We start from the raw sequence: 25,531 nt of genomic DNA on the forward strand, positions 1-25,531 counted from the left end.
GGAATAAAAGAGGAGATAAATTAGATCGTCCATGATGATTTGCTCTGAACGCCCTCCTCAAGAGCTCTTTACAGCATCACCTCCTAATGTACAGTGAAAATGTGCTTGGTTGTGTCCTAGCCAAGCCTAGGTAAACAAGGGAACTAACCTACTAGGTTATCAGTCTAAGCATCTCATAATCTACTAGGTAGGACACAAGATGTTCTATCTGTGCTGTTTCTTTTACTGTTATGTCAACCTTTTCGGTATCACATGCATTTTGTGGATGAGTAAACTGAGGTCCAGAGAAGTTAAGTAATTTGCCCAAGGTCACACAGAAAGTATCAGAGCTAGATTTGAATCTATGATGGTGTGCTTCCAAGGGCCAGATGATTTCAGCTGTACCTCAGTTTTATTTTTTCCCAGAGAAACAAGAGAAGCTGAGGGCACCATCTGTGGTGGATTCATGCTGTGGGATCACTGAATAGTGTCTATATTTGTATTAAGGAGTCATTTTGAAAGAACATTTCTAAGGCCCTCCAATCCGCGGCCCAGTATTTTACCATCATTTGTCCTCAAATGCATTGGGAACCATGTATTCACTCTACATGGTTTAAGAGGGACCATGGCATTGGCCTTTCCTTGTTTCTCAGAATCCTTATTTCATCTCCTCATTTTGCTCCTTTCTCCACAATGTTCTTTTCAAGACTTTGACCTTGAGCCAGAATTAGGTGATAGGTTACATTGTCAGTGGCTGAATGTCTTAGGTTTTCTAAGGCAGTCCTGCTTGTCAACCTTCTGTTCTCAGCACATTTCTGATCCGGAGACCCATGTTGCCTTGGTTATAGCTGGTGGCTTTGGTGACTGCAGAACCACTGCTCTGGAGCCATTCACTTCACAGGAAGGTTGACTCCACCCTGAGTCCCACAGGCCTCTACTGTACCCACACCCCATTGTGTTGGTGTGGTCAAAGAAGAGAAGGAGAGAGAAGCTTCTGCAGAGATCTCGCAATGCTCCTCACAAGTGTTCTTTTTGTTTTTAGAGACGGAGTTTCTCTTTGTCGCCCAGGCTGGAGTGCAGTGGCATGATCTCGGTTCACTGCAACCTCTACTTCCCAGGTTCAAGCGATTCTCCTGCCTCAGTCACCCAAGTAGCTGGGATTGCAGGTGCCTGCCACCATGCCCAGCTAATTTTTGTAGTTTTAGTGGAGACAGGGTTTTGCCATGTTGACCAGGCTTGTCTTGAACTCTGACCTCAGGTGATCCACCCACCTCGGCCTCCCAAAGTGTTGGGATTACAGGCATGAGCCACCACTCCCGGCCACAAGGGTTCTTGTCTTTGCTTGTCTCTGCTTTTATCTCTGGGGAAATATCACATTCACTTTCCATCTTCGTGGACTTGTACCTGTAATATGACTACAGTCTATGCTTTCTAGAATTTTCTCAAATCCCCCATGAAATGATGTTTTTCATGGCAGAGGTTGTGTCTTCAGTGTATCCTAACAGGGCTTGATCTGGAACCTCACCCAGAGTAAGCGTGGATTTGAAGCACTAGGGTCTTGGAGATCTTGGAGCAGCTTGGTCTTCTTAGCCAGGCCTGTGTGGTGGGGATGCCGAGGGGAGGAATGATTGATGGGAGAGATCGCATGACAGCACAGAACACTCCCCTGGGGCTAAAACAACGTCAGGGTCTGCTGCTGCAGGCTGGCCAGCCTGGTGGGCGTATAGATTTGGTGGGAAATTTTTGTCAGAGTTGTTAACCTTTTTCTCTTCTTGTTTTCCCCTTTTCTTTTCTTCCATTTTAAGCAGGGAGGCAGTCTTGTTAATGTCAGAAGTTAGGGTTTGGGGTGATGTGAAAGTTAACATTATTGTTTAGCAGATAGTCAATTCCCTCACTCTCTGACTATGGGGTAAAAAACTCATCCCTGCCCCACTGATGTTGGGCTTGGCCGAGTGACTTGCTTTGGCCAAAAGAATATGAATGTGTGAGCTGTGAGCAGAGGCACTGAGTGCACTGCCACAAGAAGCGTGTGTCCTGCGGAGCTGCTGACCCTTGTGCCCGGGTCTAGAAAAAGTCAGGTATTGCGAATCCAAGCCCAACCTGTAGCCTGGAGCAGAGCTGCCCTTAGATCACCCCAGATCATCCAAACCTTAGTCACCCTGCAGACTCTCAGAGTGAGAACAGAAGTTCATGTTATAAGCCATTGAGTTTGGGCAACGGTTTGTTATGCCCCACCATTGTGACAACAGAAGACTGATATAGGTGGCGTCTGCTGGGAGGAACTAGGTGGCAACGGCAAGTGAGTCAAAGAAGGCCAAAGTTATTGGCTTTTGCAAAACCCTGAACCAGTGAGGAGATTTTCCCAAGTGTCCAGAAGGGTGGGAGCCTTTGACCAGCAGCTAGGTAGGCCGAGGAGCTTTATGCAGAGCTTCGCAGCCTTGCTAAAGTCTGTGTTTGGACAGTGGTGGAGACTTGTGTTGCATTCCCAAGAGTGTCAGGAGGTATTGCCAGTCTTGGGCCTGAGATGGAACAGCCTCTACCACCCGAGGAACCCCTGTTTGTGAGGGATTGGTCTAAGCATCTCCTATGGCCTTACTGTACCTTATGAGCAGGTGAGTGCTGTCACTGGACAGATGAGGAAACTGAAGCGTAGAGTGTTTAATCACTGCTCAGTGTCACACAAGGGGTAGGTGGCAACATGTGGTATGGAGTCTAGGCAGTCCGCTTCTGGAAGCTGTGCTCATCATGCTACACTGCCTGCCCCAGCGCACCTGAGGGACTGCAAGGGCTGGGTGGAACACAGGCATCTCAAGATAACCAGGAACCGAGAGCAGAAGGCTTGGCTTGGCTTCCCTTATTCCCAACGTTAGCCTAGGCAAGGCCTGCAACATGGACCTCCTCTCAGGTTGGGAGAGGAAGACTGGCTGAGATGGCATTTCCTAGCAGCCCAGGGGGGCGGAGACTGCAGTCACAATGAGGTGGACTTAAAGAAAAGTAAGAGGCACAGCATTTCTTACCCACCAGACTGCACAGATGTTCACCCTTGCAGCCCGTGGTGTTGGGTGGCAGGCTTGATGCTGCCTACCTGGCACAGGCTGCATTTCTGATGGACTCAGGGACCACAGGCTCTAGGCCCCTGCAGGAACCTTCGACATCACTGGCCACAAAGAAAGGGACTCCCAGAGGTCAAATGCAGGAGGCCTTGGCCTGGAGCCAGGGCTGGGGTCAGACCTGGAACTGCAGAAGGGAACACGTCCTGAGCTTGCTGCTGACTCTGGGGAGGGGGCACAGCTGGCCACGGAGCTGCCCTGAAGCCATAGGAGGTGGGGGGACCACGTGGCTGGAGCACAAGATACACATTTTCTGAGAACATTTTTTCCCCAATGCACTCCCTTTGCTTCGTTTTTAGACACCACACTTAAATCATGTATAGATCTGAAATTGAAAGGGAATGTGAGTTTTCCAGGTTTACCAAAGGGGACCTGGGTTAGCAGTAGTGGTGAGGGGGCCTGGCCTTGTATGAGTGATGGCCTTGTATGAGTGATGGTGAGAAAAGGTGATGGTGAACTCAGCTTCCCTCCTGTAGCATTTCCGGAAGATCATTTCTCAGCCCCCACTGTTGAAGAAGAGTAATAATGAACCAAATTTCCTTTGAAAGTCTTTTGACAACATTTAAACTCCATCAGGCAGCCTCAGGAATATTTTCAAGAAAAAATTCATCTTGAGCTAAAGTTTCTGCCTTACTGAATTCATCTCTTTGGAGGGAGTGGTTGTCCCTGCTGCAGATAATTGTGACTGAATAGCAGGACCTGTGTTCACTGTGAACCATTTCCTCCGAGGGCCTGAAAGATCCCGAGTGTGAATTGCCCGGTTGGGTGTGGGTCTCTCACCCCGTGAGTCCTCCCATGAGGGGCCCCTCCTTCCACCCACTGTCCCCAGCGCCTGTTTGTCTTGAGATCTGAGCTGGGGTGCCCAGTGAGGGGTCATCCCTGCTGTGAGATAAAACCGAGGAGTGACTCCACCCCTACGCAGGGCCCTAGAGGGTGTGTGTGGCTTCAACCATCTGGTCAAGAATAGATTCAACTTGATCATTCAGCCCCAGCGGCGTCTCGATGGGGTAATGTAATGGACACAGAAGACCGAGGTTTGGGTCTGATGGGATTAAACCCCCAACTGGTGTCCCTGTGTCTTCTTTTTCCTGACACCAGACACCAGGAAGAAACAACTCCAAACACACCCGTCAGTGAACTCTAAAGGGTGAGCTTGGGGCCAGGCGGCCTTTGAAGGCTCCACGTGGGTGTTGAAGTTTAGATTCTTGCAGCAGCAAATCCACTGCTCTGGGCTGGGAATTGGTGCTTGCTAAATGCACAGGTGGTTTTGAGTCATGTTTTCCTTCTTTAGCCAAGTAACACATGCTCCTTACAGAGAGTTAACACGCAAAGAGGCAGGCATGTTTTTAAAGGATAAGTTAAACATTCAACAGGTCCACAGGGACTGGTGAAAGATCTCCTGGCAGCTCAGCCCCTCAGCCTCCCAGTTTCTTCTTGGGGAAGCTAGTGCAGGGCCCCGCGGTGGGGCCAGTTGGTTGGAGGCTATCTCAAGACACCAGGAAGCGATTAGAGGGCCTTAGTCCATTTTAATACCTTTGCTTGGGAGTCACCTGCTTGGACTGGACTCCTGGCAACACCCAATGAGAAAGGGACAAACCAGACTGTGACTCTGGCCGTTTTCTCCTCTGTGATTGTGACTTCCTTGCTGCAGCCCTTTCTGGCCCATCCACAGAACACAGACATGTACTTACTGGCTGACATTTCCCCTGCTCCCTGAGCCCGGGTGTGCACCCTGGAGGTGCTCAGAAAGTGTCCTTGGATTGATTTCACGGCCCTCACTTCTCAGAGGAGATGTCATTTCCTGCAGAGCTTCATTCGTCTGCTCTGAGCACTCCTCGTCCTGCCCAAGGATGTTCCCACTGGTTTGGCTGAGGGAATGACTCCACTATGCCAACTCTGGGATTCAGGCAAATCAGAGCTACTGGGTGCAGGCTGTGTTGTCCAGCCAGCCCAGGTGTTTGTCCTGAAACACACCTGTGTCCCCGCCGGTTGGTGCAGAGATGCTCTCTGTATCCCAAAGGAGACCCTGCGCTGGCACCCCAAGATACATCAGCACAAGGGGCACAATTGCTGGCCCAGCAGGAACTTGGGGACCCTACACTCAAGCAATGGTCAGCATCCATGATGACTGGTCAGGTGCCAAGTGAACAAGGAGAGGGGCGTGGGCAGACCTGCTGTGGCCTGTCAGTGCTGTGTGTGCGAGTGGCCGGAGAGGGTGTCAGAGCTGTCCCAGGTGTCTTCACAACCAGACTTGGGCCTGCCAGAACCTAATGGCCCCGAGAGTCCCGACCAGATCCCTGAGGGCCAACCCAACATTCTGGAAGTGACCTTCGGTGCCAAATGGGCTCTGGGCAGCTGGGGAAGGGTCATCACCTCAAATGTCCCACTACCTGGCTCCTCCTCTCTCCTCAGGGACCTGAATCTGCCTACTGGGCACAGGTCCTCACACAAAGGCTAGTCCGAGAAAAACAGGACCACATTGCCAGGTGGCCTGTCCTTCCTCTCCCCACAATCTGTGCTCTGATTCCAGAAATGATGTGCTCATGGCCAGAGATGCCAGGCAACAGAGAAAGAGAATCAAGTCAAAACTCATAATCATTCTTCATCCTATCCCCACAGGATGCTACATTTTAAATAACTAAGCTCCTTGATTGCATCTGTAGGGAGGCCTGAGTTCCCGTAACTGAGCTGTCTGTTTTCCTGTTTTCTCTCTTTTTTTTTTTTTTTTTTTTTTTTTTTTTGAGACAGAGTCTCACTTTGTCACCCAGGCTGGAGTGCAGTGGCTTGTTATTGGCTCACTGCAACCTCTACCTTCTGAGTTGAATTGATTCTTGTGCCTCAGCTGTGTGCCACTATGCCCAGCTCATTATTGTAATTTTAGTAGAGATGGGGTTTCACCATGTTGGCCAGGCTGGTCTCAAACTCCTGATCTCAGGTGATCCACCTGCCTCTGCTGGGATTCCACCAAAGTGCTGGGATTACAGGCATGAGCCACTGCACTCGGCCTTGTCTGTTTTCTCTTAACGAGTGCTTGATGTCAATGGGAGAAGCAATCCTGGCCTGAGCCTCTAAGTCAAAGTGTCTGGGCTCAGCTAGGGCCAGTCAACATGGACCTGGTTATTGTGGTCCTGATGGTAGATTGTGGTCCTGGTTGGCACAGGTAGATCATCACGGTCTCACGTGTAGCTAGTTTATGGAACATCTGAACAGGATATGAGCAGGAAATGACTTCATTTTTCTCCAGCTGCTGCCTTCCAGCAGCTTCTGTGAGGCAGAGGTGGGTTAGGGTGAGCGAGTGAGGCCAAGTCATTCAAATGCAGGGTTGGACTGCGTCTTAGTTGAAATTTTGATAACTTTACCCATTAGGGATTATTTTTGCATTAAATTTGATTTTTTTTAAAAAAATTCTGCATTCAAATATTTATTTTGATCAATGAATTTTTTGGTGCCCCCTTAAGTTTTATGCCTCACTGGCTGCACCCTGACAATCCAGAGATGCGCGCCTCTCTCCCCTGCCTCACCCTAGTCCCCATCCTGCTGATAGTTCTCTGGTCTCTGCTGCTTGATGACATCTGGGGAAGTTTCCCTAGGATTTTGGTCACTTTGATTTATAATAATAGACTTGTTAATAATGAATGCAATATGGCTGGATACAGTGGCTCATGTCTATGATCCCAGTACTTTGGAAGACTGAGGTGGGGAGATCACTTGAGGTCAGGCATTCAAGACCAGCTTGGCCAACATGGTGAAACCCTATGTCTACTGAAAATACAAAAATTAGCTGGACCTGGTGATGGGCCCCTATAATCCTAGCTACTCAGGAGGCTGAGGCAGGAGGATTGCTTGAACCTGGGAGGAAGAGGTTGCAGTGAGCTGAGATCACACCACTGCACTCCAGCCTAGGTGACAGAGCAAGACTTTGTCTCAAAAAATAAAAACAAAAGTTAATGGAATAACTCGTGTTGGGTGTTACAAAATCCAGGCCAGACAAATCTAAACTTTAATCTCACACCCAGTTCCTAGATGACTCCCTTCTCCAACTCAAGTTCAACCTCAGTTTCAGGGGTCTTTAGTTTGGGGGGTGGGCACCACCTGCTCCCTTCCCCACTTTTGTTCCTGTTTTTTCTCTGCTGGCTCCTCTGGAGTTGGGTGCATTCAGACGTAGGGACAGGCTAAAGGTCTTTGGCTTTTTGGTTCTGTTGATAAGTGAGTTCCAAATATTAGCCTTCTCTTGTAGGATAGTTTATTTATTTGTTAAAACTATTTATTTAGAACACATCATTCATGTGCCAGACATGTTCCAGGGACTGGGAATAGAGTGATAAATGAGATCAACAAAAATACCTGCCTACGTTAAGCTCCTATTCTAGGGAAGACAAAAAAAGAAAGAAAATACGTGTGTACTTAGTACAATAGAAAGTTCCAAGTACTGTGAAGAAAAATAAAGCAGGCTGGGCTCAGTGACTCAAGTCTGTAATCCCAGCACTTTGGGAGGCCAAGAGGGGTGGAATGCTTGAGCCCAGGAGTTCAAGACCAGCCTAGGCAACACAGGAAAACCCCATCTCTACAGAAAAAAAAAAAAAAAAATTAGCTGGGTGTGGTGGCATGCACCTGTGGTCCCATCCACTGGGGAGGCTGAGGTGGGAGGATTGCTTGAGCCAGGGACTCAGAGATTGCAGCAAGCCAAGATCGCACCATTGCACTCCAGCCTGGGTGACAGAGCCAGACCGTGTCTAAAAAAAAAAAAAAAACAAAAAAAAAAAACCCAGAAAGCAGAGATGGGGGCAAGAGGCTGTGGATGCAAGGTACCCTGAGCTCCCACAGGTCTCTGTCCCTCTCCTGTCTCACTGGGCACAGGCCACCTGGGGCCTGTAGTTGTTTTGTGCCAACCTAATATTTTGTTCTTCCCAACAGTCGAAGGCCAGTTGAGGCTTCTCTGTCCTCCACAGGGAACAGCATTGGCCTAAACCTGCAGACACCAACCATTAATTGCAAAGGGAAGTCAGCTCAGGTGAAACTGCTGGTGAAGAATGATTCCTGTGTAGGGACATAGAAGTTGACATTTCTTACGGTAGTTGATTTAATATTGGGCCTCAATATTTCACTCTCCCTGTAAGAGTATGACACAGCCACATCCTTGCCAGGGCGTGAGGGAGGGTGGATAGACTTACCCATCCCACAGGTATTGCTCGTGGCTGGGTGACTTTCTTATGCCAATGAGATTTTCATAGACACGGCATAAGCATTAGCCTGGAATGTGTCGGCACTGCCAGGCCTGCCCTCTAATGCTCTTGATTTTTCCCACAAGATGAGCGTGCCCCAGGGAACTGCGGCTCCAACTGCAGAAGGAGAGGCATGTGGAGCACACATGGTTACAACCCTCAGCCTGGAGTCAAGCCCAGACTAGATCAGCCTAAGCCCAGCCAACCCACCAGTGCAGGAGTGAAAAGCAAATGCTAACTGTCCATGACATTGACTTTCAAAGGGGCGTGTCATGTTATGCAGCTCATCCCAGCAACAATGAAGGTGTTTCTCTATCAGTCAGTCAGCAAATAATTATGGACAAAAAATGTGCCAGGAAGGTGGAGTGATTTGAGTAGATTTGGTCCCTATTCTCATAGAGCTTACTTTCTGGAGGGGAAGACAGGTGATGGATGAATAAATATAAATTATTCTATTAGGTTGGTGCAGTAGTAATCCCAGTTTTTGCCATTAAAAGTAATGCCAATAAAAAGTGGGGAGGAGCTGGTGCTGCAGTTCATTAAAAGTAATGGCAAAAGCTAAGATGACTTCTGCTCCAACCTTATTGAATAATTACGAGTGTGCAAAACGCTGCAGTGTGAGAGTTCCAAGTGCCAGGATAGCATCTAGCTTCCTGGAGTCAGGAGATAGGGGTTGGCAACCTAACCAAGGTTAAGTCCAAGTGATGGGGGCGGGCAGGGATTGGTATTTCAGTGGAGACTCCAAAGATGAATGGTAATTAGAAAAGTGAACCCTGATGGTGAAAGGGGAAAGTGTTTCAGGCACAGAGAACAGCATATGCAAAGGCCTATGTGGGGAGAACATCATGTGTTCATCGACCTGAAGGGCGACCAGCAGGCTGGAGCTGAGTGGGTTGAGAGGAGGATGGGGAGCCAGGGAAAGGCACCCCACACAGAGGGCACAGCAGGGGCAAAGGCCCGGAGTCAGGCTTGAGCCTGTGTGGTTTGAGGAACTGATAGAAGCCTGTCCAGCAGGAAAGTAACAGCAGAGGGGAGACCAGAAGGCTAGGGCAGAAGGCAGGGCCATGCTGGACACTGTGGGCTGTGGATGGGAGCTGGCATTTATGCTCAGGTGATGAGAATGTGTTAGAAGATTTTAAGGAGGGCAGTAACATTTGGGCATAACGTGCATTCTGGAAATCTCAACAAACTAAATTCATAGTTTGAATGTTCATAAGACTTCTGCACAGACAGAGATAAATAAGATCGTTTCTATAGCTGTGAGATAAGATCATATTAAAAATATTACTAAGTTTTTAAAGGTCATTCCAAATGGTGGATTTTGATCTTACATTTTGGACATAAGAAGACTGCAAGGTTAATGGAAAGTAGAAAAGTTTCCTGACTTGTGTGAACATAAAAGAAATATCAATTTGAAAGCAAAGCATTTATTCATTCACTTCCTCTGCAGTTTTCTTGACTGCTGAAGTTCATAAGAAGGGATTGTTCATGAGGGTCATGGAGCTGGGGACCTGGGGAGGACTGGTGTTGTTCTAGTTTGAGGGTCGTAGAGCTGGAGAACCAGGGAGGAGCCGATGTTCTAGTTTGAGGGTTGTGGAGCTGGAGACCTGGGAAGGAACTCGTGTTTTTTTTCTACTTTGGGGTTCATGGAGCTGGAGACCCAGGGAGGAGATGGTGTTGCTGTTCTAGTGTGAGGTTTGTGGAGTGGAGACACAGGGAGAAGCATTGTTTTAGTTTGAGGGTGAGGGAGCTGGAGACCCAAGGAGGAGCTGGTGTTGCTGTTACTTAAATTTTAGTGTTATGGAACTGGAGAACTGGGTCAAGCTGGTACTGCTGTTCTAGTGTGAGGGTCATGGAGATGGAGACCTGGTGAGGAACTGGTGCTTCTGTTGTTTAATTCTGAGGGTCATGGAGCTGTAGACCAAGGGAGGGGCTAATGTTGCTCTAGTTTGAGGCTCATGGAGCTGGAGACTTGGGGAAGAGCCGGTGATTCTGTTCTAGTGTGAGGGTTGTGGAGGTGAAGACCCAGGGAGAAACGTTGTTGTTCTACTTTGAGGGTCGTGGATCTTGAGACCCAGGGAGGTCCTGGTGCTGCTGTTGTTTAAGGCTGAGGGTCGTGGAGCTGGAGACCCAGTGGCAAGCTGGTGTTGCTGTTGTTCAAGTCGGAGGGTCATGTGGTTCCAGTTGCAGGGAGGAGCCAGTGCTGCTGTTGCGTGTTGAGGGTCATGGAGCTGGAGACAACTAGAAGAACAGCAGCAGCTCCTCCCTGGGTCTCCAGGTCCACGACCCTCAGACTTGAGGAGCTGGAGACTCAGGGAGGAGCCAGTGCTGCTATTCTACTTTGAGGGTTGTGGAGCTGGAGACCCCGCATGCAGCTGCTACTGCTGTTCTAGTTTGAGGGTCTTGGAGCTGGAGCCTTTGTGAGGAGCTGGTGCTGCCTTTCAAGTCTGAGAGTCATTGAGCTGGAGATCCAGGAAGGAACCGGTGTTGCTGTTGTTGTCTGAGAGTTGTGGAGCTGGAGACCCAGGTAGGTGCCAGAGCTGCAATTCAAGTTTGAGGGTGGTGAAGCTAGAGACCCAAGGAGGAGCCGGTGCTACTGTTCATGTCTGAGGGTTGTGGAGCTGGAGACCTGGGGAGAGTCTGGTGCTGCTGTTCATGTCTGAGGGTTGTGGGGCTGGAGATCCAGGGAAGGAGGAGGCGCTCCTTCGACCAGGGAGGAGGTGGTGCTGCTGTTCTAGTTTAAAGATGGTGGACCAACTGACCAACTGACTGTGTCTTGAGAGGAGACCAGGCCCATGAGCACAAAGGTATCCATGGTGAGGTTCCATGGATGGAGCACCATGGATGTTTCTGATGTTCCTTCCTGATGTGGATCTGCCATCTTGCTATTTAATGAATCTTGTTTATAACTGTCTTCTAAATACTGAATAGAAAAATGTATTTGTACAATATGGGTAAGGTATAAAGAATATCGGCACATTGGACACACAGGACCTCCACCAAGTTTAGGGAATAGAATCTGAAGAGACATAAGTTTGGATGCTCCCTGGAGGTCCCTCCTGAATCCCAGTCCCTTCCCTTTTACAGAGGGAATCACTTTCTGCTTTAGTCTTTATTATTCCCCCACTTTTCTTCATAGTACATTTCTTTCACCATGTATTTGTGTATCCCTAAACAATATGCCATTTAGTTTTTGAACTTTCTGTTGTCTTTTCGAGACAGGGTCTTGCTCTGTTGCCTCGGCTGCAGTTTTTGAACTTTGATATGAAGGAATTATTTTGTGTGAATGCATTGGGTCTGAGCGTTTGCTCGATGTCTACTTTTGTCCTCCATTCTCTTCCTGAGACCCATCCACATTGACGTGATTCATTTTCATTACTGTGTGATCTCCCGTGCTATGAGGGGAACATGGGAAATGTCTCTGTTTTCCTGTTGATGAGTGTTTGAGCAGGTTGGGGCCCTTAGGACTGTGTTGCTAGAACGTTCTTGGGCATTTCTTTTGTTCACAAGTGCAAGTCTGTTCCGGTCAGTAGCTTTCAATTATTAAAATTTCATCCCTGGTAAGAAAAGTAATTTTCCTCATAATCTAAAACACACATCCTTTCATATACAAGTATACTTAAAAAAATTCACAACCATTCTTAGCAGTGGCTGAACGTTCTTGTTGCTCTCCATTCTCCCCAACCCTTGCATTTACTGGATTGTGGGATTTTTGCCAGTCTGTTGGGTGTCATGTGATACCTCATCCTGTTAGGCTGAGACCCTCTTCATGTTTTTATTGGCCATTCTTTCACATTTCCTCTCCTGTGAAGGGCTGGTTCAACTCTTTTGCCCATTTTCTCTTTAGTTGTCTGAATTTTTGCCTTTTTCTTTTATTATTATTATTTGAGACGGAGTCTCACTCTGCTGCCCAGGCTGGAATGCAATGGCACGATCTTGGCTCACTGCCACCTTTGCCTTCCAGGTTCAAGTGATTCTCCTGCCTCAGCCTCCAGAGTAGCTGGGATTACGGGTGCATGTCAAACTCTCCCTTCTGGCTGGCAGCCTGTCCATCATGCACTCTTCATTTCTGGGCCACCAGGAATTCAAGCCTTAGCAAATCCAGAGGCCTCCAGTAGATCAGGATGACCCCATAAGACTCATGAGCCTTAATTCCTTTGGTAATAATATCACTGAAATTTCTTAAAATACTTTCCCATTTTCTCTCATGCTACCTGATGGAAGAATTCCTGCATTTAATGTTTTAACTTACTGAAGAAGAAATCTCCACAAAAAGAGCATTTTCTGTTTTCTGCTTTGGTTGTGGAAAAAAAGATGCTTCTCTAAACCATGATTTTGTTCTTCTAAAGCATTGCCACTGAAATATCATGGCCAACTTCAGAACACCAGGAATTCTTTTCATGTCCTGAATCAGAATTTTCTTTTTTTTTTTTTTTTTTTTTTTTTTTGAGACGGAGTCTTGCTCTGCCGCCCAGGCTGGGGTGCAGTGGCCGGATCTCAGCTCACTGCAAGCTCCGCCTCCCAGGTTTACGCCATTCTCCTGCCTCAGCCTCCCGAGTAGCTGGGACTACAGGCGCCCGCCACCTCACCCGGCTACTTTTTTGTATTTTTTTAGTAGAGACGGGGTTTCACCGTGTTAGCCAGTATGGTCTCGATCTCCTGACCTCGTGATCCGCCCGTCTCGGCCTCCCAAAGTGCTGGGATTACAGGCTTGAGCCACCGCGCCCGGCCCAGAATTTTCTAATTTGTTCATAAGAAAATATATATAGGCATGATTCTTTCCTTTAGTAATTTATCTCTTACTGATATTTAAATAAAAATATTTATTTTCTAAAAGGCTTATTGACCTTCAAATTTGCGTTATAATCCAGTAGAGAATTAATGGGATTTTATTCTTCCTTCATGTTATGGGTTAATAAACTAGGGATTCCGCTAGACTATTTGGGAAGCAGAGAACTTAACGATACTTCTAAATTACAGGTCCTCTGTCAGCCTTGAACATTGTCCTGATACCCTGGACAGACACCAATGTTCCTGTTCTTAAAAAACATAACTTTTCTGGTTTGGCCCCAGCACACTACACCCTGGGCAGTGACGTTCCTTGTCATCCCTCAGCCCTGAACACACCTACTTCTTTAGAAGTAATCCCCACATCAGATTAATCTCTATTTTTAAAAGTTATTTTATTCCCCTATGGAGAAAAGATCAGATTTGTAATGTATAAAGAACTACAAATAAATAAAAATACATATAATTGTCCTAAGATTGGGCAAATGCTATAAGCAGTTCAGAGATTCTGAGGAAACCCGTGAAAGAGTTGACATGTCCTACATAATCAAGATAACACACATAAAGAACAATGGAATGCCCTCTCACACCCATTCTATTGACAAATGTTTAAATCTGTCTACACCAGGTGGTGGGCAGGAAGTGGAGCATCAGAGACCTCCTCCATTGTGGGTAGGAGTCTCTATTGAATTGTTCCTTTGACATCGACTCAGGTGATATTCACGACAGTGGATGCTGTGCTCATCCCACTAACCAGCAATCCCAGTCAGTTCCAGGCTCCAAGCACGTTCTAGAAAGCATGGAGATATTTGGTTGTTTACTTTGCTGTTGCTTTCATAAGAAACAGTTAGCAATAAAATATTCCACTAAAGTAGAGCATGTTTTCTCATGTTGGTGTTAGATTTCTGTTTCTATGTCAGACTAGAACATCTGAACTAGCAAAAAATTATGCAACCCAAATGCTGGATAAAAAGATGTTAAATCTTTCAAATATATTAATGAGGACTTCTGAGTGAAACACAATAAGAAGCACCACATCAATCCAAATCTCCCCACCTATTTCCAAAAATATAGAGATCAAATAGTGGGGCAAATAAAACATCATGATTTATATTTTCAGCTAAATAATGAGGTAGGAAATGCCTAAATCCATCAGATCCTTGTCTGTAAAACAGATAATCAAAACAACTGGTGAATCTTGGGTGGTGTCTGAGCATGAGATGGATCTAATGTATGGATGCGGAATCTGTTTTGGTGATTGTATTGTGCTTATTAGGAGAGTGTTGTGGTTTGTAGGAGGAACACTAAAGTATGGGGCATGAGGTGGCATCATTAAAGATGGGGCATCAGCGTGGTGGCTAGCTCTCAAGTGGCGCAGGCAGAGAAGTTCTCTGGATTCTGCTTGCAAATGCTTTGCAATTCTTGCTTGTTTCACATTGGTTTTGCTTTGTTCTGTTTTACTAGTTGATAATGGGAACTTAACAAAAACATTCTTTTCGGAAACTGATGTAAAGAGATAAATCCCTCAATAAATCCACTATGGTTCCTTCTTCTCCTGCAAAGCCAGGGCCTCCAGATGTTTCCCTCTCACCCTCTGTTTTCTGCTTTAGGCAGCTTCTCCTCCCTTCACCTCTCCTGCAGGCAACTCCCAGGCCCTTCCACAGCCTGAAGCAGCTCAGCCCAAAACAGGAGCTGGGGTCATTCAGGTTCACAGGCTTTGACCCTCACTTGAATGCCAGAGCTGGCAGGAGGTGAGTCAGAGAAAAGGCTAAGCAGCTATTCTGAGATTAGATCTGCTGTCTTACTAAATAAAATAATAATGAAGGTAATACTTTTCCATATTAAATACTTAAAAATTTCTACAACAGGCACTGTGGTTCATGCCTGTAATCCCAGAGCACTGGGAGGCCAAGGTGGGAAGACTGCTTGAGGCCAGCAGTTGAAGACCAGTCTGAGCAACATAGGAAGACCCACTCTTCCTAAAACTAAAACAATTTGCCGGGCCTGGTGGCATGCGCCTGTAGCCCCAGCTATTCTAGAGACTGAGTCTAGAAGATTACTTGAGCCCAGGAGCTGGAGATTACAGTGAGTGAAGACTCTGCCACTTCACTCCAGTATGGTTGACAGAATAAGAAACTGTAAAAACCCATAAAAACAAAACAAAAAAAATTAGTGCAATTCTTGGTCACTGCATCAAAATGATCCCTGAGCTTTGAAGTCCAGCGTGCTATTTTACTAGCGATACTGTTTGGAAGAATAAGGTCATGCTTCAGAGAAGTGTCTGCTTTTCCACAATCAAAGAAGTAGAAAGAAAATGCGTTTTGCTGGGATTTCTTGTTCAGTTAAAACTTGTGCAGGAATTCCATCCGTTAGCACTGAGAGAAAGTGGCAGAAGATGTTAAGAAAAATGGTAGCGGCCGGGCGCGGTGGCTCAAGCCTGTAATCCCAGCACTTTGGGAGGCCGAGACGGGTGGATCACGAGGTCAGGAGATCAAGACCATCCTGGCTAACACGGTGAAACCCCGTCTCTACTAAAAATACAAAAAATTAGCCGGGCGTGGTGGCGGGCGCCTGTAGTCCCAGCTACTCGGAGGCTGAGGCGGGAGAATGGCGTGAACCCGGGAGGCGGAGCTTGCAGTGAGCCGAGATCAGGCCACTGCACGCCAGCCTGGGAGACACAGCGAGACTCCGTCTCAAAAAAAAAAAAAAAAAAAAAAAAAAAAAAAAAAAAAAAAAAAAAGAAAAATGGTAGCTAGGATCATCAGTAAAGGTAATGAATGGCATGAGATGTTGAGTCTACAATGTCCTCATCATGTGCTGGGGGCCTGTGGGCTTGCTAAGGCTTGCACTCCTGCTTTCCTGAAAGGCACAGTGGTGAGTAGACAGGCGACCTCCCTGAAGGGAGAGCGGGAACCAGAACAGGCTAACAGAGGCTTCTTGATATCATCTTCCACCTTCAGAAAAGATGAAGCGTTGGTTTAAGTGGCTGAGAAAAACCTGGGTCTGTTCTCCTGTGTGATCCCTCCCAGGCCCTCCCCATTTCGGAGCCTCTTCCCCAAATAAGGAACATGTTTATGTTTTTCCCTCCAATGCTACCCCTGGCTGTGCAGCCTGTCCCAACCTCCACCCTCCTTCACCACACCACAGAGCCAGCCCAGGCCCTGCTACAGCGCATGGGGGCTCAGAACTGAGACTGGTAATGAGGGGTCTGCACCTTCACTCAGGGACTGCTCCTCCCTCTCATAGAAGGGTCTAGAGGACCTGGGGGAGCCCTGTCCAAAGAGAGGTCTCTGGATCCATGTTCCCTGGCCTTGGGTGGGCTTGCAGGCAAACCTCCTTCTTTCCCCTTTGCTCTCAGCCTCTCCTCACCCTGGGAGCTGCACCCATAGCTCTGAATAGGACTGTCCCTGCCCCGCCCCATTCATTCCCAGCCAAGCTCAGTGGCAACCATGGACCTCTAGCAGCAGCTCAGCCTCCCTGTCTGAGTCCACTCTGCTCCAGGCAGGGCCATCAGCTGGCTCAGGATCTGGAGTGTGAAGGAGGCAGAATGGCAGGGGCATCACCCTAGGGCCAAACCAGGAATCCTATGGGTCCAAGGGGCCTGGCCTTTTCCCAAACCTCACCCTGGACATGCTCTACTCTTCACCTTCCACCTTAAGTGCTGGGACCCAAGCTGTTTTCTCTGGGGATGCAGCCTTAGGAACTGGGTGGGCTAAGGTCCTCACAGCCCCCTTGTCTGAGGATTCTCCCAGATCACTCTCCTCTTAGCCTTCTCCAGGGACACCCTTTCCCTTGACATCCTAGGTGAAACAGCCATGCTGCTCCTCTCCTACTGCGCGGACTGCCCATGCCTGAGTTCCTACTGCCTGCAGGCCACACCCCACTACCCTTCCTGAATAGGAACCTGCTCTGAAACAGACCTGAATTGGCTAAACCCTCTCAAGCTCAACAGGGCTTGAGCCTTGGTATGGGCCCCTCCCTTTCTCTCTGGTTCTGACAGTGAGAATCCATCAGAACTCAGGGCTGAGCTACCCAGGTCATTGCCAATAGGTGACACTAGGTCTCATTCATCTGTCTCATGTCAGGATGAGAAGGTTCCTGCCATGGGGAGATGTGGGACGCTGGGTATTCTCTTTCTGCATCCTTCCACCTCATCCACCTGCTCCTTGCTCCCCTCCCAATATTGCCCACAGTACCTGTCACTCTGAAGGACTCTCCTCAGATGCCAGGGAGGATAAAACAGAGGATGATGAGGAGGAGGCTCCAGGGACTGAGGGTGGTGGCCATGGTTTTGGGTTGGGTTGTGCCTGGGGCCCGAGAGTGTGGTTCTGAAATGGAAACACAGGAGTGACAACTCTTGTCCAGGCCCCAAATCTTAGGGGATGCCTCTTCAGCTCCTGCCCCCCCAGCTCATCCTGGAAGAGCTTTTGTCCCCCTCTGCTGTGGGGAAGCCGCTGTGACAGTTTCTGGGGTAGGAAGAGAGAGGGTGTCCCTGTCCTCGGGGAGCTCACACAGCTGCTGAGGGAAGCAAGGTGATAGTACAGCCCCCCCTCCTGCTCTGGCGGAAGAGGAGGTCATGCCCCAGGGCCAGGGAGGGGAGGGTCTTGGGGCTGGCCTTTGAGGTAGTTTCGATGGATGTACAGAAACAAATGAAGGTAGAGGAAAGGAAAAGTGATTCTAGGAGGAAGGAACACTGAGGAAAAAGGTCTAGAAACACTATGACACCCACAGATTTGAGGCTGGTGAGAAACGCACAGTGGGTGGAGCACAGGCAGGTGCAGGGAGGAAGAGTAGTCAGGAGGAAGAAGGGAGAGGAGGATGAGAGGGCACAGGCACGCCAGCACCCCCAAAAGGAGTCCCCCATGAGGGGGTCATGTTCACACTCACTCAAACACTCACACACACATGCACTCACACACACTCACACACCAGGCTAAGATCTGAACTCAAGAAAGCTTCCTTTTTTCGCCTCTCACTTACTTGTTGGATCCGGCATTTTTTCCCAGTACATCAAAAATTCTTCAAGCCACATCTTACAATCCCCCACTGAAATCTTGTGGAAGAACATGGTCACCTCCGTGTTCTTCTCCCACTTATCTTTCATCTTCTTGGCTCCAGGATGAAGCACTGCCCACTTTCTGTTGTTTGAGTCAAAGAGGAGGAAAGTCTGTCCATTGAAGAGGAACTGCCAAGATCCTCTGCCGTGTCCATGGGCTTCGTGCTCACAAGACATCCGGGCCTGCAGAATGAGGGGCTCTGCCCCATTGGAAAGAGATCAGCTCTGATCTTGACAAGTCCTTAGCCCCACCCTGCTTCCTTTCCTGGCTCCTGGACTTGCTCTTTCTGCTGCATCCTGCCCATGCTTCTCAGCCTCTTGTGTGACACAAACTTCTGATTTATTTGTTACATGAAACCAATAAATGCCTCTAAGTTACTACTGTGTCTGCTCCCTGCTGTCCTGGACTATCTGAAACTTACCAATGGGCACTAAATTCTCCACTTGAATGTCAGGCAGTTGCCCTTTGAGGAAATCCACCACGTCTCCTAGTGTTTCAGTTTGTTTTTCCCAGGTTTTTGTGACATTGACTTTCTTCCCCAGAGAAGCAAAGGCTTTGGCCTTGTGGTTAACACAGTCATAGTGAAGAAAAGGCCTTTCATCCACCAGGCCTTGAACTTCACACCATCGTGGTTCAGGTCTGAACTTAGCGGTGATGTTGAAATCATAGCAAAGACAGTGTGTGTCTGTGGAAGCAAAACACAGGAGAGGATTGGTGTGGAGGGAACCTGAGACGCCTCCTCCCCCTTATGGTGACTGCAAGTGAAGGCCTCTGAGGGGCTGGGCTGGTAGAGCAAGATGTGCCCCAGCCAGGGCTGTCATGTCAACTAGTTAAAGACTAGAGCGTCTCCCTTGCTTGAGTATATGGAGGAGAAGGTTCCTGCAGCCATGAAACCACATGTCCCCTCCAGACATGTCCCACCTGCCCTGTGCCAACATCAGTCAGCACATGATCTTGTTGGAGAGGTGCCAGGCCTGTTGTGGCAGGAAAAGGCCTGGATAAGGAGGACCCTCAGCAGCAGCCCATGTGGACTGCAGGAGATGGGAGAGGGTGTGGGAGCTGCCCTTGCATGCTCCAGCACAGTGGGGGCGGCGGGGGCGGGGGGAGGGGTGAGGGCAGAATTCAGTTTAGATAAACAAGTGATTAATGTCATGGGTCACATGATTTAATATGTTTGCAAAGCCCCGGCAATGACACCCATCTGCTTTGAGGATACATTCCTGGAACCTTGGAAAGGGATGGTTCACAGGGCAAGAAGTGGAAAATCCAGAACTTCTAAGTCAGGGTGTAGAAGAAAGAACAAAAAGGCTCAGAGAAGCACCCATGCCAGAGTGACTGCAGTATGAAAATCCAGAACAATGTCCACTCTTTGTGCTCATGGGAAGCCTGGAGGACTCCTGTTTACCCAGCATATAAAGAAGGCCCCAGCAGAAGGCAGAAGACTGTCAAGAAGCTCAGGGATGCCTGTTGCTGAAGGCCGGGGTCAGGGGTAGGAAATGCTGTTCCTGAAATGGGCTCCCGGTAGCAATGGGGGTGGAAAATCCTGAAATAACAGATCTCAAGTGGAGGCCGTCAACTGTCAGGAGGAAGGAGGGTGCAATGATGGAAATAATTAGAGAAGTCACAATGGCAGCTGGGGACCTCAGCCATAAGAAGGTGTGCCCATGGCTCATAGAACAAAGGGGTCAAGGATCCAAAAGAGATGGAAACTCAACCCGAATACTGCTAGATTTAAATAATTACAACAAATAAAGACAAAACACAAGGATGGATGACCTGGATGCTGAAATGAGTCACCCCAGGAAATAATCGGGCTCCTTTGCCCAGCTTTGAGTACTGAGCCACACCTCAGACCCAGAGTCCATTACTAAAAGGAGAGCCCAGAGGCCCTGGTGGGCCCCTTCAATCCCACAGCAACTGCAGTGACTCCTTCAGACTCCCCCCACAGAGCCAGATGGGCATTCACTCTGGTAAGTGTACACCATGAAATGGCAAATACCCAGATACTCCTGGTGGACACTGTGTGTCCTCCTTCTAGAGATGTGAAGTGTTAACTTGCTCCCCTGATACTCATGAGGTGCATTTGGGGCAAAATAAAGGATGGACACCTGTGTCAGGTCCAGCTTAGGGGGATATGCTGGGTTCATAGACCCATTCGATGGTAATTTCACATTTCCTGGATTCGTACTGGGAATGGATAGTGTTTGTAGTTAATGTAGTAACTATTATAGGTTGTGCTGGTCATATGACCTTCCCTGTCACTATTCAACTCTGCTCTTGTAGCTGGGATGCAACCATACACACTCTGTGATGAGGGACTGGACCTACTTATATGGTTATTTGACCCTGGAGTCCCTAAGATCCCAGAGGCATGTGTGGTTGGAAAAGGTGCTATGTGGATTTCATGTTAATTGCTAACTGCAGAATCACAACAGGGTCCCCTAGTGCTCAGAAGCAAAGCTGTGCCACTCACAGCAGTGAAATCCCCTCACTTAAAAGAGGCTCCAGGTGTGGTCCAGGGCCCTGGTGGAGATGGGCCTCCAGCTATGGGAGGGCAGTGACCACACAGCCTCAGGGCTGCCCATCACAGGGTGTGCTCCTCACCCTTTACGTCATTAGGAAGATAGGCACGGCAGTGAGAAGACACAGGTGGGTCTCCTGGGATGGGCCGGAGCAGGGCCACAGAGAACCAAGAAGCTGCACAAGCAGTTGGCCCCGATCCCCAGGACACCACATGGGTGTACCCCTCACCCTCGGCTCACACCTGAGGCTTCAGGGAGGGTCCCTGATCGCCCTGAGGGACCGATGATGCCACCCAGCAGCAAAGGAGGGGGGCATTGGCCCCGAACCATAGAACCTCCACTCACATCCATCACACCCACACCACCCAGAAGCCACAGGCAGGGTCGGAGACACCTGTGACTCTTTAATTTACAGCACTTGGAGATGACACCCTAGGGGATGGGGAACCAATTGCCAGGACACAGCATGTGCCCTCATCTGGGGTCAGCAACCTAGGATGGTGTTCAGATGTGTTCTCCCTTTTATCTGCAGGTTGCCGTTGCCTGCTGTTGCTCTACAAAGGGACAGGACTTAACACACAGAGAACCCATGGCCAGCAAGGACCAAAGTGCCTTCAGCCTTTCCTTTCTAGAAAGGGTTTGCTGACTCCTGTCTGCGTAGTGACTATTCCATATCACTCTGGCTCCCCAGTAGGAAGAACAGGCGGGTCTGGGACCCAAGGGCAGTAGTGGGCGCCTCTACTCACGGGGGCTCCCAGGGTCATCCTGGGGGAAATGGTTCTTCCCATCCCCCCTGCACTAAGTTCTGTGGAAAGTGTGGGGTGTGTTTGCTGGGGTGTGTCCTCAGGCAAAAGGCGAGAAGGTGCTAGTTGCTGGGGGAGGTGCTAAGGACCCCTTCATGGATGGGGAGGTGAGGGAGGCCTGAGTGGTGACGGGGCTGGGCTGAGATGGGGAGTGAAAGGATGCGACCTGGGTAGTGGAAGTGAATGGTGAAGAAGTGGTGAATGGTGGGAAGTGTCTGGTGAGCTTCTTGGGTGGAGGTGAGTGCCTGCAGCAAAGCGCAGTAGAAGTTTCAGGGCGGAGCCCTGGGGATGCTGGAGGGTTTTTGTGGTGGAGACCGGATGAGAGCAGAGCAGGCCTGCGACTTGTGGGGGAGTCTGTGAACGCGTTCCTGTGGAGTTCCCCTTCACCCCTGTCCTGATCCCAGCTAGGGTTTCGGGAGCTCTGGTTTCTCCTTCCCCAGGGCGAGTGGGGTTGCGGAGCTGCACCAGGGATTCCCGCTCCACCTTGTATTCTGCGGCCCTTTGGCCCCTCCACCCTCCTGTGGTTCCTTTTTCGCCCTCTTTAAAAACCCTCCTGGTCTGCAGTGCAAGCTGCAGCCGCAGGACGCGGACCCAGCGTAAAGGAGCCGCAGCGGGGAACTCAGCGGGGGCGATGTTTGGGGAGATGGAAACCCCCTGCAGTCCACAGCCCCCGAGGTTTGGCCCCAGCCCCGGACTAGGCTCCATCCTGGAACTCACCGTCCTGCCCTGACCCTGACTAGCCGGACAGCAGTAGCAGAAGCGGGAAGCACGGAAGGAAGGCGGGGCAGGCGACCGCTGCCACTGGGGACCTGGGGCGCTGGGGACCGGAGCTGGGGTCCAGGTGGATATGGACGGAGGAATCGCCTAGTGCCTCCCACTCAGGCTAGTGAATTGAACTGCTCCGCCCCGCCCCAGGCTGCGATCCAAGGGGCGTGATCCGACTACTGCCCTGGCTTGGGGGTGCTCCACCCCGCCCCGCCCCGCCCCGGGGTCGTCACCTGACAGCGGCCCAGGCGGGCGAACCCTCCCCCTCCACCCCGCCCCCGCGGCTTGGTGGCGGCATCCCAGTGCCCTGCGCGGGGCAGGACACGGTTCCTTCCATGACCGCCTCATTTAATTTTTCAGCACAGCATTTATCATTACCCTAGTGTAAACACTTATGCACAGGAAGGTGAAGAAACTTAACAGGAATATTGCGTGGCGGCCGTGTGCCCAGTCACCGCCTGTGCCAGCGACACCCGCCCTCCCTCTGCCTGCGTCGCGGAGTTCCCTCCCCCCGTCCGGGGCGCAGCCGCTTCCCCAGTTCGCAGCAGACCTTCTTTGCCTCTCCACTAAAAGCATAAGGAGGTCTTTGAGTATATTCTATATCTCTTTATGACTTTTGGGAAAAAAAGAAAAGAAAGGCCTAGTGGCCTACCGTGATCAATCATCATGTGATTAATTGTGTTTCCATGGACAGCAGAAGCCGAGGGTGGGGTCTACGCATGGGTGGAGCTCACTTTGCTGCACACCCATCTGTGTCCAACCACACCGAAATCCATGGCTGCATCCGCACCTCTGCTCAGTCCCTGGATGGTCTCTGCAGCCATCCTCAAAGGGGCATCCCGAGTGCATCCTCATCTCAGTCACCATGGAACCATCTAGATCTATGGACAGAAACCAGAGGAAGGCGAGGAGCCCAGTGGCCCCTGGCTGCAAGGGAGGGCTTAGCCTGGGGTGAGGAGTGAGCAGAGCTCCTGAGCCCACTCTGCCCCCAGCCACTCAGCCCGTTCCCCATTGAATGAGTCTTCATGTGGGGAGAACCTGCACCTGGTGACCAGCAATCCCTAGGGTCCTGAAGCTGTGGAAAAGAGGAGGAGGCCTGGACCAAGCCCAGGGCCTGTCTCTGCTTTCAGGACGCGGTCATGGGAGGGCAGCCACCTCTGTGACTGAGCAGGGACACAGGAGCCTAGAAGGTTCTGGCCTGATGCACTAGAGCCACTGTCCAGGAGGGGCCACGTGGAGAGTGGTCTACCCGACAACAGACACAGGGGGGTGAGCTGTTCTCAGACTTGGGAGGGGCATAGCTTGGTGGGTCTGGGCATCTGTGCGTGAAAAGAGCCTCCCATGCATAGGGCTGAGGACAAGCAACCCGGGTTAGTCCTGGGAGGAGGCCACTGGGAAGACCCTGGCAGCACCACCCCTGAGGCTGGGTGACCTGGGTCAGTGACTGGGGAAACAGGAGGAAGGCAGAAGGAGGCTGGCAGGAGATCCTCGAGCAGGACAGCCAGGTGAGAGCCTAATCGGGGGCTGGGGCCAAACCTCGGGGGTTGTGGACTGCAGCAGGTTTCCATCTGCCCGAACATCGCCCCCACTGAGTTCCCCGCTGCAAACATCGCCCCCGCTGAGTTCCCCGCTGCGAACATCGCCCCCGCTGCAAACATCGGCCTCGCTGCGAACATCGGCCCGCTGCTAACATCGCCCCCGCTGAGTTCCCCGCAGCAAACATCGCCCCGCTGCAAACATCGCCCCCGCTGAGTTCCCCGCTGGGCTCTTTTATGCTGGGTCCTCTTCCTGCGGCTGCAGCTTGCCCTGCAGAACAGGAGGGTTTTTAAAGGGGCCTCTGTGCACACCTGGGCTCTCCTGCCTCACCCCTGATGCCCGCATTTGGCCACCAGACTCAGACCAGCCCAGAATGGGGATGGAAGTGGCCCAAAAGTGACTGTAATGGCAGGGATCTAGCGATCATGCATTCAGACATGGAAGTCAGCAGATACTGTGGCTGAATATTCCTGTGCAAGGTTCTTCAGCTTTCTGGGCGTGGATGTCGGTATGTGGAAAATGACAAATGCTATGAACACAGATGAAATGAGCAGATTCTACAAGGAACCCTGTCCTTGCACATGCTAAGCACCCAGGGCAGGTTTCCTATTTTAGTTGTGAGCCCTGCTGCCCTCCTTGAAGTCAGCAAATGCCAGGCCCACCCTGAGGAGAGCCTGAGCTCTGAGCCCAGGCCGTGGCCTCTTCATGGCCCTGGGGGTGCTGTGAGGGAGAGGAAATGAAAGCAAGACCCACCATCAGGACTCAGGCGTGTTTTTCAGACCCACAGAGGATGATTTTTCTCTCCATCACCTGGTGAGCCTGACATGATTTAAGGGTGGTTGGAGGCTGAGTGAACCAGAGAATGAATGAGAGAGTTGTGGAAGTGATTGGGGCTCAGAGGAATAGCACAGGTGCAGAGGGGAGCTGGAACGGAGGTCGTAATAATCCCCAGGGGCCTGAAGGTGGCTGCATTGAGGTTGATAAATTTTTTTGCCCATTTTTCCTGTTTTAGTTGGTGTTTCTTTTTTCTTCTTTTTCTTTCTTTCTCTTTCTTTCTTTCTTTCTTTCTTTCTTTCTTTCTTTCTTTCTTTCTTTCTTTCTTTCTTTCTTTCTTTCTTTTCTTTTCTTTTCTTTTCTTTTCTTTTTGAGACAAAATCTTGCTCTGTTGCTCAACCTGGAGTTCAGTTGGACGATCTCAGCTCAGTGCAACCTCCGGCTCCTGGGTTCAAGCGATTCTCCTGCCTCCGCCTCCCGCGTAGCTGGGATTAGAGGCGCCTGCCACCGTGCCCAACTAATTTTTGCAATTTTAGTAGAGACAGGGTCTTACCATGTTGGCCAGGCTGGTCTCGATCTCCTGGCCTCAGGTGATCCACCTGCCTCGGCCTCTCAGAGTGCTGGGATTATAGGAGTGAGCCACTGGTTCCGGCCACAACTTGGAAATTTGTATGTCCACCTGGGTGTCCACAAACATTTTCCAATGAAGAGTAACTTTGGTTTTCAACCAGTCTGGGGTGCTTCATCAGGATAGAAACTTCTAGAAAACGTAGTGTAATGATGGACAGCAAACAGCTGTTTTCAAATGATTTGATTGAGCCTAGAGTGCACCATAGCGAGGAAAATCTTGCCTTTTAAAAATTTTTTTATTTTTATTTTTATTAATTTTTTTGATGAATCTTGTACTGTTGCCCGGGCTGGTATGCAGTGGTGCAATCTTGGCTCACTGCAACCTCCGCCTCCTGGGTTCAAGTG

The 25,531-nt window shown here is 49.8% G+C and overlaps 1 long non-coding RNA gene and 1 pseudogene across 4 annotated transcripts in view; one reads left to right on the plus strand and one right to left on the minus strand.

The window, feature by feature from the left end:
• The window catches only part of LOC144340298 (uncharacterized), a 94,788-nt gene that overhangs the window by 42,887 nt on the left and 26,370 nt on the right, over nucleotides 1-25,531 (plus strand). The window lies entirely within an intron of this gene.
• Nucleotides 15,844-22,583, minus strand: LOC144340775 (UL16-binding protein 1-like; annotated as a pseudogene). Its single transcript, XR_013417094.1, has 5 exons — nucleotides 22,505-22,583; nucleotides 22,199-22,345; nucleotides 18,578-18,841; nucleotides 18,080-18,355; nucleotides 15,844-17,427 (listed from the first exon to the last, which is right to left on the minus strand). The product of XR_013417094.1 is annotated as a UL16-binding protein 1-like (transcript).

The sequence above is a fragment of the Macaca mulatta genome, chromosome 4, assembly GCF_049350105.2.
Source record: "Macaca mulatta isolate MMU2019108-1 chromosome 4, T2T-MMU8v2.0, whole genome shotgun sequence".
Taxonomy (NCBI): Eukaryota; Metazoa; Chordata; class Mammalia; order Primates; family Cercopithecidae; genus Macaca; species Macaca mulatta.